Source organism: Triticum dicoccoides, chromosome 3B, assembly GCF_002162155.2.
Source record: "Triticum dicoccoides isolate Atlit2015 ecotype Zavitan chromosome 3B, WEW_v2.0, whole genome shotgun sequence".
Lineage (NCBI taxonomy): Eukaryota > Viridiplantae > Streptophyta > Magnoliopsida > Poales > Poaceae > Triticum > Triticum dicoccoides.
Genome location: NC_041385.1, coordinates 703,888,217 through 703,902,709, shown reverse-complemented (window position 1 = coordinate 703,902,709; position 14,493 = coordinate 703,888,217).

Genomic DNA, 14,493 nt, shown 5'->3' with positions numbered 1-14,493 from the left:
TTATTTCCTGTCCAGAAATGTAGTTTTGCAAAAGTTACACTAGCAAGTTTCCCCTTTTTTCCAAATAACCACACCACTCTCTCTTGCATCTAAAGAGACCCCAATCTGGAGTTTTTGGCCACTCCAAGACTTGCCTAAGTGCCATTGGCATTTTGTCAAACACCCTGCGGACATGTTCTGTTTTGACATGAATTGTGGCATTGCACTATGAGCTTGCACCGTTGATCAAACAAGCATGTCCACTAGACTCCCAGTTACTCCTAACCTCGATATGGTAAACCCCACCCTCACCTGCGACCTGTAGCATGCCGCAGCATTGTGTCGAACATCTGGTGTGCGTGTACTGGACGCGCCCAGAGCGCGCCAATTGCAGCCACGCGCCCGAGCCGACACGCTGGCCCCATGGCTTTGGCCCGCTCTGCAGCACCACGCCACGCGCTCCCCTCCTCGCAGCAACGCGCCAAGCAGCACCGCCGCGCCCGGCAGGCCAAGCGCTAGCCGCCGCCGCCGCCCGACAGCCCTGCGCCGTTCAGCGCCGCCCAAGCCTCGCCCGCTCGCCACCTGGCCCCTGGAACAGCGCGTGCTCATCCGCGAGTGTGTCGCCTAGCTCTCGTCGACGCCACGTTCCCCTACAGCTACAGAACGTCGGTTCGCTGGCCGCCCTTATCCACCGCCGCGGAACCGACCTTGGCGTGCTATAAATGGACACCCCGAGCCCCTCTGAGCACGCACGCGACCTCATGCTACCCCCATGGTGCTCCCCTGCCTCGCATTCGACCCGGGGAGGTCTTCTTCATCATCTCCGGCAACTCCTGCCGCCGCCACCGCCCCGGCCAATCCGGCACCTCCAGCACCTCTCCCTCTCCGTTCTCTTTGCCAGGAACTTCCTCATCCTCCTGTGAACCCAACCCCCTACTTAATTTTGATCGGGAGCCATCGCCGCCAACAAATCACTTTGCCACCGAAGCTTCCCTCCGCCGCGGAGCTCGCCGCCGGTGATTTACTCCTTCCCCAGCAACCCTGCGACCACCGGGAGAACCGCCCCAGCCGTGCGGATCCATCCCTACCCTCGGGGGCCCGCGAGGAGCAGCCAAACGCCGACGACGATCGCCGGAGCCCCGCTCCGCTCGGGCAGAAGAGGGAGACGCCGCGCGGCGACTGGTCAAACCTGACCAGTGGGCCCCTGGACCCACTGTCAGCGACCCCGCGCCATCCACGCTGGAGTAAGTGGAGGCGTCATACCCGTAATACATCTTCTCTGCGGTAAAGCGTAATCTCTTCAAAACGTTTTCTTTTCTGTTTTATTTTAAAAACAGATTTTGACCAGAACTTTGACTGGCTATAACTTTTTAAATATAACTCCAAATGAGTTGATTCCTTTTCCTACCTTCCTCAAATTTGGTCTAGTTTATTTTAAGATTTATTTGTAAATTTTTCAAACAACCTTTTTGTTCTGTTTTTGAAATATGTGTTAATTCAAATATATTTTCAAATAGGATTTTGGGGAGAGAGAAGAAAACTTTCAAAAGTTTGGAGAGCACCCTGCCTTTCCACACATTGAAGGCAAGCATTCTGAATTCCGGCATAATATTTTTGATGTGATCATTGATGCATTTATAACACCACTGCATTTCGAAGGACTTGTTATTTCATGTGATATGATCATATGCATGGGTGCATGTTATTGATTTCCATGATGTTGGAAATGAACACACTTGTGATGATAATCATCCTCATGTGCCTTGCATGCATACCGGTAGGAACCGGGAAAACCTCTGCCTTGGGTAGGCATGAGTTTGTCGCCGGTCACCGTCGGGACGGCTATGTCCGGTATGGCATGGTAAGATATAATGAGTGTTGATTGTATTGGTTGAAATATATTCATTATACTAATCATGTAGGGAATACTTAAACCTCCTGAGTCGACCGTAGATCGAGTCTTGTTCCAATAACCCCCATACTTGTTTCGTACTACCACTCGTCTCTACAGCAAGTAGAGTACGGTTCAGTAAGTTGTCAACCTCTTTCCAGCACACACCGTATAGAGAGGCCATGGTGGAAGATACCGGTTGTAGCTGGTAGGCAGGCCACCTGGTCCAGGGGCATGGGTGTTTCCGGTTGGGACCGAGAGGGGAGGCCACCCCTTAGAGCGCGCGATATAAATTTGATCCCATGCTACGCGAGGTTGTAGCCTCCCCACTTAGAGTTTGCTTAACAGGTGTCGTGGGTGATTCCAGACACGTGTGAGATAAGCTGGTGTGTGCAAGTTAGGTGTGTTTTCAACAAAAAGACTGTAGACGGAATTAGTCCCGATGGACTAAAGAAATCCGTTATTCGTGGGTAAGGAGTACACCCTCTGCAGAGATTAAACCTATTCGAATAGCCGTGTCCATGGTTAAGGATTACAGTCTGGGATGGGTCAGGTGTCGGTCTAGCGTCGGTCTTCGGAGGTGAAACGGTTAACCAGGAATGGAATTACTACTCGTGACTTGTGATATCTATGATTATTATTATTGTTGACTAACCCGTGATATTATTGTTATTACCGAGTATCTCTGGGATGATTCTACCTCCAGGATATTCATTATGATTGTTTATTTTAAAGCCCTTTATGTGGTGTCGCTCCGACGCCCGACTGTGGCATTTCTTTTAAAGCCCTTTATGTGGTGTCGCTCAGACGCCCGACTGTGGCATTTCTTTTAAAGCCCTTTATGTGGTGTCGCTTAGACGCCCGACTGTGGCATTTCTTTTAAAGCCCTTTATGTGGTGTCGCTCAGACGCCCAACTGTGGCATTTCTTTTAAAGCCCTTTTATGTGGCGTCGCTCAGACCCCGACTGTGGCATTACTTGTTATTTGTTTCATAAGTTTTTATACTACCATGTTATTGAAATTTTATAAGTAAGTTTCTTGCACGCATCAGAGTTTCATTTATCTATTGTGACTGACGTCATGAGCATAAAATATTTTCAGCACATCATTGTTATATTATACCTGTGTTCATAATGTTTGCGAGTACATTCAAAGTACTCACTGGCTTGTCCCTGGCTATTGTCTTGGCCAGATTTTTCTTGCACGGAGAGGAGCGACGCGATGCCAGCCCTGGAACCCACTCAATGGAGATAGCAGCCTCGCGAAGATAGGAATTTAACCTGGTCAGCTGTTCCCGTGGGAAATGGAGTCCCATAGACACTGATGTTTCACAACCCGCTTCCGCCATCAACCACTAGAAACCATTTGTTGTACTCACAGGCCAGAATGGTCTTGTACTACATATTTTGTATTTTGCTTGGAATTTCTGTATCAAGTTGGAGCCTCATCAGCTAACAGTAATCCTGGGGCTGATGAGCACGACGGTCTTTTCTGGAAATTTATTACCCGAAAAACTGGTCATGACATGTGGTGTACTCAACATCTAGCCCAGCGACCCGCTCATCATCTGAGTCTTCGAACATGCGTCTAAAGCGAGAAAGGCATCCTTTCACCGTCGCGGAAGAACAGGTGTAGATGACGTCTAACTCATCGCCGGTGATGGTTCTAACCTTGTTCTCACCGCCGATCGTGGAGATTTGGGACGCCATGGATTTGGGAGGAGGGTTAGGATTAGTGGGACTGTCGTAATGTGAATGGACGGGACGACAAGGAGCAAACCACCATAGTATTGAACGACGTGCGGGGACAAGTAGGAGCGAACTGCCAGCGTGCGAATGGCAGGGTAGTGGCTTTCCATTCTCCCATGATACGGGCTTCCGAGAGCCCTTGGATCTGAGATCGACCGGTTGCATGGCGTGATTCTAGACCTATGGGTGAATATCCTATCCTGGAGGGTTATTCTGCAAATTTTCAGCAACTTAGCATGCGACCGTTTGATCTTAGATCCAAGGGCTGCCAGCAGCCCGTATCATGGTCACGCCTACCACGACCGTCGCATCGCTCGCGCGATCGCGCCCTTGGAGATTTAACACGGTGTGTTAGGCTATCTGATGTTGGCATGTCATACATAGTCATCACTTGGTCACTCATACTACAACAAGGTTAGCTATAAGGTTGGCTATAAGTGTATTTTTTTACTCCTCTCTATCTCTTTCTTCGTACTCCCTCCGTCCCATAATATAAGAACGTTTCTGACACAAGGACACAGGGAGTACTAGTATTTATTGCATTTTCCAAGGAGTGACCTCTTCCAATGAAATTGTGTTGCTAAGTTTGCTTCATTTAATTAGCTATAGACTCAAAATTGTCTTTTCACCTAGGTACACACGCTTAGCACCGTTTCTTCCTTGGGTCACCAAACTAGTCTCTCTCTTCTTGATTAACTTGCCACATCAGTCTTTATGCCTATGTGGCAAGCTTAGCACCTGTAGGAGCAAGTAAGGCTGATTGTAATGGGAGTAGTATCATGCATGCCAACTATGCAATCTTGATGAGGTGACATCGAATTAAATGAAGAAAAGAGAGAGTTGAGTATCATAATATGATACTGTAGTATCATATTAAATGATGTGCTACTATGTGTCATGCATGACAATAAATAAACTATCCTATGATACCAACACATGATACTATGCATTATGGATGTAGTATCATAAAAAAGTATCATATGCATGATACTAGTATATGATACTCTCCATTACGACTAACCTAAGTACAATAGTGCGCTTTACATGGCATTTTTTCATATGTGGAGGAAAGAGAGGCAAGGAAAAAGTGGAGAAGTGGGCTCTCATGCAAGAGCCAGCCTCTACTACATGGTGGAGCATTGGGAGAGGCACCTGTATGGAGGTGGTCAGGAATCAGGAGACTCACGCCGGTCGTAACACCGCAGTTAAAATGATAATGGCAAGTCAAATCACGGGGCCCCACCTGTCCAGCAGTAACTCGATGTCAAATCACACAGCCCTACGTTTGCAGCAGCCTACTCCCTCGTCTTCTCGCGTCTCTGTCGGACCGACTAGGCGGAACTGCCCCGCCTCCTACCGCACAGGAAAAGCCCGCGCAGTATACTCCCTCCGTCTAGGTGACCAAGGTGGAGAGGAAAACAAGAGAACTTAATGTTTAGGGAGTATTTGCTAAGGCTGGTTGTAATGGTACTAGCCTTAGCAATTTTGATGAGGTGTCATAGAATTAAATGAAGAAAGAGAGAGAGTTGAGTACTATGTGTCATACATGGCAATAAATAAAGTACTACATGATACTAATATATGATACATGGCGCAGGAGTACTAAGTATTATTAATATAGTTTTGCTAGAACTCATCTAGATGAGATATAATTTGGTCTCATTCATCTTTTATAACCATTGGATGTGATGCTATAAGATGCGTGTGTGCTGACGTGGGTTCTATTTGTTCTTGTGCAACAAACTAACCACTGCATGTCATGTTTGATAGTCTCAAGTCATTAAAAGCATACAAGCCCCACATCTCTTATTGGTTGCTTCCTCTATTTATGTCAAAAATAAGAAACAACGTGAGAGTTAATGCACCACGCCTATGTGTTTACTACTCCCTCCGTCTAGGTGAGTAAGTCATCTTAGGTTGTGCACCATGACCAAGGAGGAGGGGAAAACCAGAGAACTTAATGTTCATTTGCTAATTAATAGCATTGCATGCAATGCACTAACCACTGCATGTCGTGTTTGGTAGTCTCAAGTCATTAAAAACATGCACACCCCACATCTCTTATTGGTTGATATGTCAAGAAACAAGAAACGAGGTAGAATTTAATGCACCGCGCCTAAGTGTTTTGGGATTATTTGGTTTTTGTAAGATGACTTACACACCTAGACAGAGGGAGTATTTGGTTTTTGTAAGATGACTTAATACTCACCTGGACAGAGGGAGTATTCGATTTGACAGCGGGCGGCACAGTTCCCGATACAGCTTTAATGTAGATGAGGGAGGGAGTAGTGGTTCCCGATATGTTGAACGGCCAATGCATCCTCCTTCAATTAATGCATGAGGGAAGTAATGGGAGGAGGTCCGGGAAAAGAGGCTGCACGATGTGAATGCAACACAGTTTGCCCTCATTGCCCTCATATAAAGGCGCCCCTCCATTCCAATGCATCTACCACATCGTACGCACCTAAGCATTTGCCTAGGCACCTACACTAAGCGCAAAAGAGCTCACTCCAGATCCATGGCGGCGATGCGTGTGAGCGGCCAGCGGCTGCGCCAGATGGTCCACGACGCCGGCCTGCGGCATGGCGCCAAGGATCATCTCCAGACGGTGTTGGAGACCGGCTGGTGGATGGCCGCCGTCGACGCCAACTATGACTCTCAGTTCGACCAGATGATCGTTGCCACCAGCAACAAGTTCACCGTCCTCAAGAAGCTCGAGGACGACATCGCTGTACTCCTCCAGCCCGCGCACCCGGGCTCCTCATTGCCTGCCACCCTAATCGGCCTCCATGGCCGGAACCTCTTTCAAGGACTGGTGGCCCTACGACTGCCCGCCGACGCCACGAAGATGTCCACCTGGAGGTCACGCTCACCGCGAGGCGCCTCGCCCTGCAAGAATTCGTGGACCTACACATCCGTGTGTACGAGCAAATCATGCACATAGGTATCTACAAGGCCAGTGAGGACGCTACGACGTTGGCCTTCCTCAACCGGCTGGAAGCCTTGGATGCTTTTGCTGAGAAGCACCTCGACCTCGCCACAAAAGCCGCCTCTCCTTAGCCGCCGGTCGGTGGCCCGACGCACTAAGTTGAGGAGGAGTAGGTCCTACGTTCATGGATCCATCTTTCTTCTTGCCTTCTATAACCAGCACTACGATCGCATCATCGTGGCTGTGCTGTTGCATTCTCGTTCCAGTCAATACCGACATGTGCGATCCCTTTGCTTAATTATATACATCACTGTAACTAGTACTCCATCCATCAATTTATAAGTTGTGCTTATCTTTTCCATCAACTTCGTGCAACGCGCGGGCATCTTGCTAGAAACACTAGAATATGTCTATATAATCCGTTTGTGATAGTCCATTTGAAATCTCAAAAAAGAAAAATATTTAGGTACGGAGGAAGTAATATATTAGGAGTATATCAAAACAATAGTGATTTCTTTCAAGTTTGTGAACAAATACTACTATTCTACTACTTTGGATCTGTCGCAACGCACGGGCACATTGCTAGTAAAAGGGAAAGGTCTGCCGCGTTCGCGTCGCACCCTCACACGCACGGGAATCGGGAGTACTCTACGGCCCGTCCGGCATGACACATAGCTGAGGGAAGGCGTGTTGCCTAGCATTTTCACTTTCATGTGGGACCACCGTTGAGCAAACCAACACCCCGCCCGCCGCCGGGTTGGAAAACAGAAACGAGGGGAAGATCTAGATGTAGCACGGAAGCCAAGAAATTTGGTGTCAGATGGGGCTCGTTGATAGAGTAGGAGCATTCCGTACTAGTACTACTCCTACTAGTACCAAGTTTGTACTCCTAACTATATTACTAGTACTACCACTATACAACTAGTAGGTAGGTGCACGGCACAACATCGTAGGAACAAAAAACGGGAAGATCTTGTTTTGGGTGATTATCTTTTTTCAATCAACGTAGTATGAATAATATGATGTGGGGGGCACCCATGAAGCTTATGTGGCTTGATTGCATGGCTACGAAAGGTTAGAGAAAAATAAATAGATAATGTGTTTAGAGTGCACTCCACTAAATAGATATACTTTGGATCCATTGCAACGGACCGGCACATCTATGTCTATACCCCCTATATAGTGTGTGAAAAAACTTTGAAAGTTGGTTGTTGGATGAAGCCAATCCGACAGTACAAAGATGGCAAATCCGAGCACTACTGGCCATTGGATATCATCCACCAGATTCTGCCACATGTATAATCTAGAAGACTCCATGGTTGAACTTAGGGGTTGTTTGGATTGTGACTATCTTTGCCATATATTGCCACAAGATTTTTGCCACACTTGCCTTAGTTGAGTTTCTCAAATTGTTAGCCACACTTTGGCTTGCCTAAGGGAATCTTGCCACACTTTTTATGTCTATGACATGTGGGGCTCACTGCTCATAAAAAAAAGCCTTGCCTTAGGTGTGGCTAGAACCAAACACCTACCTAACTTGGTCAAACTTGCCTAAGGTTAGGTGTGGCAAGGTGTGGCTAGGAACCAAACAGCCCCTTAATTCGTGACTAACTTTGCCACAACTAAGCTTAGGCAAAGTTATTAGTTCTTCAAAATGAGAGCCACAAGTTGGCAAGCCTAAGGGAATCTTGCCACATTTTTTGTGTGTATGTCATGTGGGGCCTTAGTGTGGCTTGCCTAAGGTGTGGCTTGAACCAAACACTCACCTAAGTTAATAAAACTTGCCTAACCTTACATTCCACCAGATTTTGCCACATGTTAGAATCCAGAAAACTCCACATGTGGAAGCATAATGCACAAACCACCAGAATCTCATGCGTGCAATGCCCGTGTACCTTACTATTACTAGTTGGTACTAGTAAGAAACAAATTCCAGTTTTGGCACGAGCTCGCACCGCGGGAGCACCACAAGGCCTGTCGCAGGAGTTACATTTCCCTCTCGGGGCCCACGGGACCAAACTTCAGTGGCTTAGTGCCCGGCCTATGAGTCAATGGCATGCGGACCTTAAATGCGGCTGGCCCACCTGTCAGCAAAGGAAAGGCAGGGCAAGGCAGTGATAGCCACGTCAGAGGATCCATGTCCATGTCGGGGGACGTCATGCCATGGGTTGGACCGGCATCGTGGGAATCGCGTGTGGGTGTGGCAGTGGTAGAAACAAGAAACGTGATGGTCGTCGTGGTTCAACTTCCATGGACAAGTTGTCATGTCTGCTGACACATGTATATCAAAACTAGAGTGTTTATATTTCAAGCACGTGAACAAGTATTATTCTACTACTTTGGATCCATTGCAACGCACGGGCCAGCACATTGGTAGTAGTAGTGTCCATCTCTATCTCTAGAGGCCTTCCCTCGTTCATCCTTTTCTCTCACAAGATAAGCTACTCATACAAATGCATCTTGATATTCCATGGAACGCACGAGGATGTTTCCTTGGGGGTCTCTCCAGCGCAGCGTGGCCGTAGTTGCAAGTTGACGCCCCTTGAGATGTCGACGTTGAGGGGCACTCAGATTTCCTCCGATGAGCAGGTAAGATGAGTTTGATCACGTAGTAAATGCATTCTAAAGACTACTTCCGTGTCCATTTCCAAATTCTCCTCCTGCCCACTGTTTCACAGGTCAGGTTCGGTGCGAGTGGAGATTGGCTTGCATATGTACGGGAGGGTACGAACATCAATTTGCACAACATTTACAACGGTGACACCATTCCCGTAGAACCTTTGTCCAACATTGGGATCAGCCATGCAACATGCCACCGCATGAATTGGTACGATGGAACCACGGTGACATTGAATAAGATAGCACGAACCTTCTGACCGCATCTTCGCCGTACGAATAAGATAGCACGAACCTTCTAATCAAAGGAGGACCATGCTGTCTGCGGCCGATTTGTTGCCGTATGAGTAGGAAGACGTTGTGCTCCTTTCTAACCGCATCTTCGCGGTGAAAAACCAGGGGACTTATTTTGCATGGGACACATCATACGGTATACTCCCTCTCTCCCAGTTTATTTGTTTTGAATATTTTGGTTTTATAAGTTTCAAATTCAAATTTAGAGCTCCCCATCACATGTTGAGTTTACAATGTCCATTAAATTGTTGCGTGCATGTATAGCAAAGAAACAAATCTCGAGTTTGGCACGAGTTCGTGCTACGGGAGCACCACAAGCCCTGGCGTAGGAGTTACATTTCCCTCTCAGGGCCGTCGGGACTGAGCTTCAGCGCCTTTGAGTCAATAACATGTGGATCCGATAGGTAACTGGTCCACATGTAATGCTCCCGAAGGCAGAGGGGCAGTGGGGCCAAGAGGGGTGAGCCGCATGTTGGGGGACGTTTGGTGTCATGGGTTCGAGCGGCGTCGTGGGAATCGCATGTGGCTGTGGTAGAAACTTGATGCTCGCCGCATTTTAGGTGGCCCACATGTCATGCACAAAGGCAGAGGGGCGGTGCGGCCGAGAGGGGTGAGGCGCACGTCAGGGGGCGTGGTGCCTGGGTTGGAGAGGCATCATGGGAATCGCGAGATGAAACGTGATGGTCGCCGTAGTTGAACTTCCATGGACAAGCTGTCATGTCTACGGACACATGCACTGCATACCGATTACTGGAAGGAGTAGCAGAGAAAGCTATATATGCGGATAAATAGTTCCTTATAGTCAAGCGGACCCATGCTACTACTCTGTTCCAAAGACATGCACACCATCGAAAAAGTCCATCTATATCAATATACACCGAGAGGGAATATTTTTTTTACAAGAGAGGAAATAGTTCATCCATCCATAATGCCCTCCTGCTAGTGCAGCCTTTTCTTCTTCTTCTTCTTCTTCTTCTTCTTCTTCTTCTTCTTCTTCTTCTTCTTCTTCTTCTTCTTCTTCTTCTTCTTCTTCTTCTTCTTCTTCTTCTTCTTCTTCTTCTTCTTCTTCTTCTTCTTCTTCCTCTTCTTCTTCTTGTTCTCATTCTCCGTGGGAGACAGCTTCGCAACAAGCTCTTTGGACCTTGCAGCTACCTCGAAACTCACACGGGCATCGAGGGCATCATATTTTATCCGCTCGTACGTCAAGGGATAATTCTGCCATCCAGACGACCTTAATGCCACTGTCTCATCGCCCTTCTGAAGATTTGTACCAAGCACAAATTTTGCTACGTCGAATAAGGATGGTGTCTGTTTATCACAATCTTCTACAGGAATTTTGATTTTGGTTTGTAGGTCAGCGATGCTTTTCAAATCAAGGTTGTACGGCTCCAGCTTCTGTTTGTCCCCTTCGATGGCTGCCCCACAGAAGTATACGTCCTCCCGAGACAAGAAATTGTGAAGCTCACCTGGTATGGAGGGCGAGTGTATGATGTGGTACACCAAAACATCATCTTCGAGGCACAGCTGAAGGATGGCGGCGCATTGGATCTTCCCAGGGGCATGCTCCGTGTACTCTGCGTCGAGACCGATGACCCTCGTCTCTACCTTTTCGAGGGAGTTGGATACATTGTTGATCCATTGCCGAACAACCCTTGGGTGGAAGGTGATGGTGGCAACTATGCGCATCGATCCTTCGACGAGGACATGTTGGACGCTAAAAACCTGCATCTCGATCTCTTTCGCCATTTGGAACCGCTGGAACAGAGGGCTATGGTTTGGAGAATTAGGATTAGATGGCTAGTCTAAGTAAAGTAGTAGATGATTATTTAAAGAGGTTAAAACAATGTGAACACAGTGGGGTTTGGATGCAAATGAAGACAAAGGGGAGGTGAAGAAGCCGAGGAGAATCGGTTCGTAATGGAGAAGTAAATGGGAGAAGTGGCGTGCAGGCAGTTGATTAGACGGCTAGGTAGACTAAACGAAAAGGCTATGTAGGTAGACTGATGAGTCGTACCTGTTCGTGTACATGCACGTCCTTCCTGAAAGGTGGGACCTATGCAAACAGATTAAAAAATGTGTCATAGCTTCTTCTTTTTTGAGCGCGTGAGTGGGAGACACAACATTCTTTGGTTAAGGAATACTCCCTCCGTTTAGGTGAGTATAAGTCACCTTGTGAAAATCAGGTTTTCCCAAAACCTTTAGGCGTGGAGCATTAACTTCCTGCTTGATCCCCTCCCATACTCGTTAGCCAGCGTTCTCTTCCTCTGCTGTCGCGTTCTACCTTTCCATTTTTCCTCTTCTCAAGTGTGGAACGATCTGCATGCTGTCCTTGATGCACCAGAACGACCACTGCATGCATTGCGGTAGGGCGTTGATTGGGCATGCATGAGAATTTGGTTCTGCTCGCAATATGGATGATACCCGAATGATGAAGTGAACAGGCATGCTATCATGGGAGACCTATTTCCGCTATACAATACTGGAGTACGAATGTTCCTACTAGTAGTAGTACAACTATGGTACACTTGATGGTCAAAATACTATTCATCCGGTCCTCACAATGAAGTGACAACACCCTGTGCCTGACACTAGTCCAGGCGGCGTGTTCGGGTTACCAAAGTCAGCCTCACCCTCTGCACTGTGCAGTCTGTCACAGCCGCTGTACATCACATTGGCGCCTCGCCTCGTCTCCCTCTCCGCTCCCATTGCACCTCTCCATCTCCATCTCCTTCTCCGTCTTCGTCTCCATCTCACTGTGCCCCCGTGTACCGTCACCTCACTCACCTCCCCCAGTACCACTATTCCCTCGCTAGCCGCTCCAGCACCGACAATCTTCTCCCCCGTAAATCAAGCCCCCCAAAACCCCCACCTTTCAAAGTCCACCATGGCCGAACGCGAACCGCGCAACATCCATATGAGCCACGATTGGAGCAATCTTCCCAGTGACATCCTCGACCTCTGTTGTTCGTGTATGGATATGTTGAGCGCCCTGCGGCTCACTGCATGCTCGAGGGACATGCACACGGCCATCGTTGAAGCGAGGCCTAAGCTTTTCAAGACACGCTGCTTGCTGCTATCTGGTCTTGCGAGATTGGCTCACCTTGATACGGAGGCGTACATGATGCCCCTCGACTTCAATCCGATCTCCATTAGCCGAAACTTCTTTGCAGGTATGTAGTGGGTCGCCGTACATCATTTCCCTCGACATCGATCCGATCACCATCGCCCGAAACTTCTTGGCAGGTATGTACTGGGTTGGCATGAACTCCCACTAGATGGCTGCCTTCAGAGAAGATGGTAAAAAGTTGGTGCTCGTGAACTTCCAGACCTCCCATGAGATTATCCTTCCTCCTTTGGATTATATAGAGTATTACCATTGCGGTCCAAGTCATCTAGATTACCACATCAGTTGGACGGACCTTGTTTTGTAGAAGATTGTAATCTGCCAAGTGCCCACACGACATGCGAATTACACAGACTTCAAGCTAATTGCCTTGTTCGACCGCGAACTCGCCTATCTTTGCGCCGGTGCCTTCTTTAGCTGGTGAGAACCCAGCTCGCAGTGGATCATCGTCAAAGCTTATACACACTTCTGTGATGCTATCGAACACAATGACATCATCTACGCGATCGACAAAGCAGATGGCACCACGTATTGCTGGGACGACGCGTGTAAGTTGTTTTTGTCTCATGTTAATGATGACGCCATGACACTGTTTGAACTTTTTGTGATGATTGGCATATCCCTGTTTGAGCAGAATTTGAGTAGAACTATGGCAATGTATTAGAGACACCGTAAATTAGCTATATTTGGAATAAATCATCTATATTTGGAATGAGTTAATTCATGCGATTGTGACCATGTCATTACAGCCAATTTGTACCCTGAATAATCAAACGGTTAGGAATATATGGATATTATCCTTATTTTACGGTAATCTATATGCTACTACTAAATATGAGTGTGTATCAATGGCCATGTTAGTTTTCCTCACTTTCATGATGTAGAAACATGCACCATACTGTTGGTTTCATCTAACCATACATTAGGGAAGTAAATGTGCATATGGGAACTCTATATTTGGAAGTAGTGAAATCCTGCAATGCTTACCATGTGTACATACCTATATTCACCCTTCAGCAATCAATGGCTAGAATAATATCCTCACAAAATTTTTGCCCACAGAACACGAGTATATAACAATGCATGGTCTGTTAGTTACCTTGAAGAATTTGTTTGTGAGGACAGAACATGATTACATAACATGCATGACATGGTACATGGTAGTTTCCTGTGAAGAATCGATTGCGAGATAACATGAGTATAACCATGCATGGCACTTCTATATTTTTGAACCCATTATACATTTCCCTGTATTTTCCTCCCAGTTCCAACAGGGACATATCAATGTTGTTTCTTGCATTATCCTACTCATACTCTGAACAATGATGATCTTACATTAACAATGCATGTCCTTTTTGATATGATACAGTGTCCCTACAGTTACTGCCCTTTGTAATCACACCATCTTTGCCAAAAACAGGGAAGCACAACTGGTTCCTCGCTCGATCAAACGACAGTAAAAGACTGATGATCATTCGGACACATGAGCCGGAAAATTTATTTGCAAAAACCCTACTATATACAAGCACCGTGAAATACGTGAGTATCCGGACAGTGGCTATTATGTCTATGAGCAGGATACCAACTTGTTGGGGCCATCAGGATTTTTTAGTTGGAGGCGGGTAAATAGCCTTGGTTCACACTCTCTGTTTCTCGGACTCAATTATCTGATTAACCAGGAGATCACCGTTGGCAAGGACCTTGATGGCAGAGAGGCTCTATTTGCTATGGAAAACTGTGTCTACACAGCGAGCCCTAGGAGTTCGCGAGCAAACTCCCCTGATTGTCAATGATACAACCTGCAGCCAAAAGAAGGTGAGAATGACATAGGCATCCGAATTAACTTTGATCCTTGGATGTCTCAATTACGATAGGAAGTGATGTGGTTTAAGCCTTTAGGTTGATAGGTAAT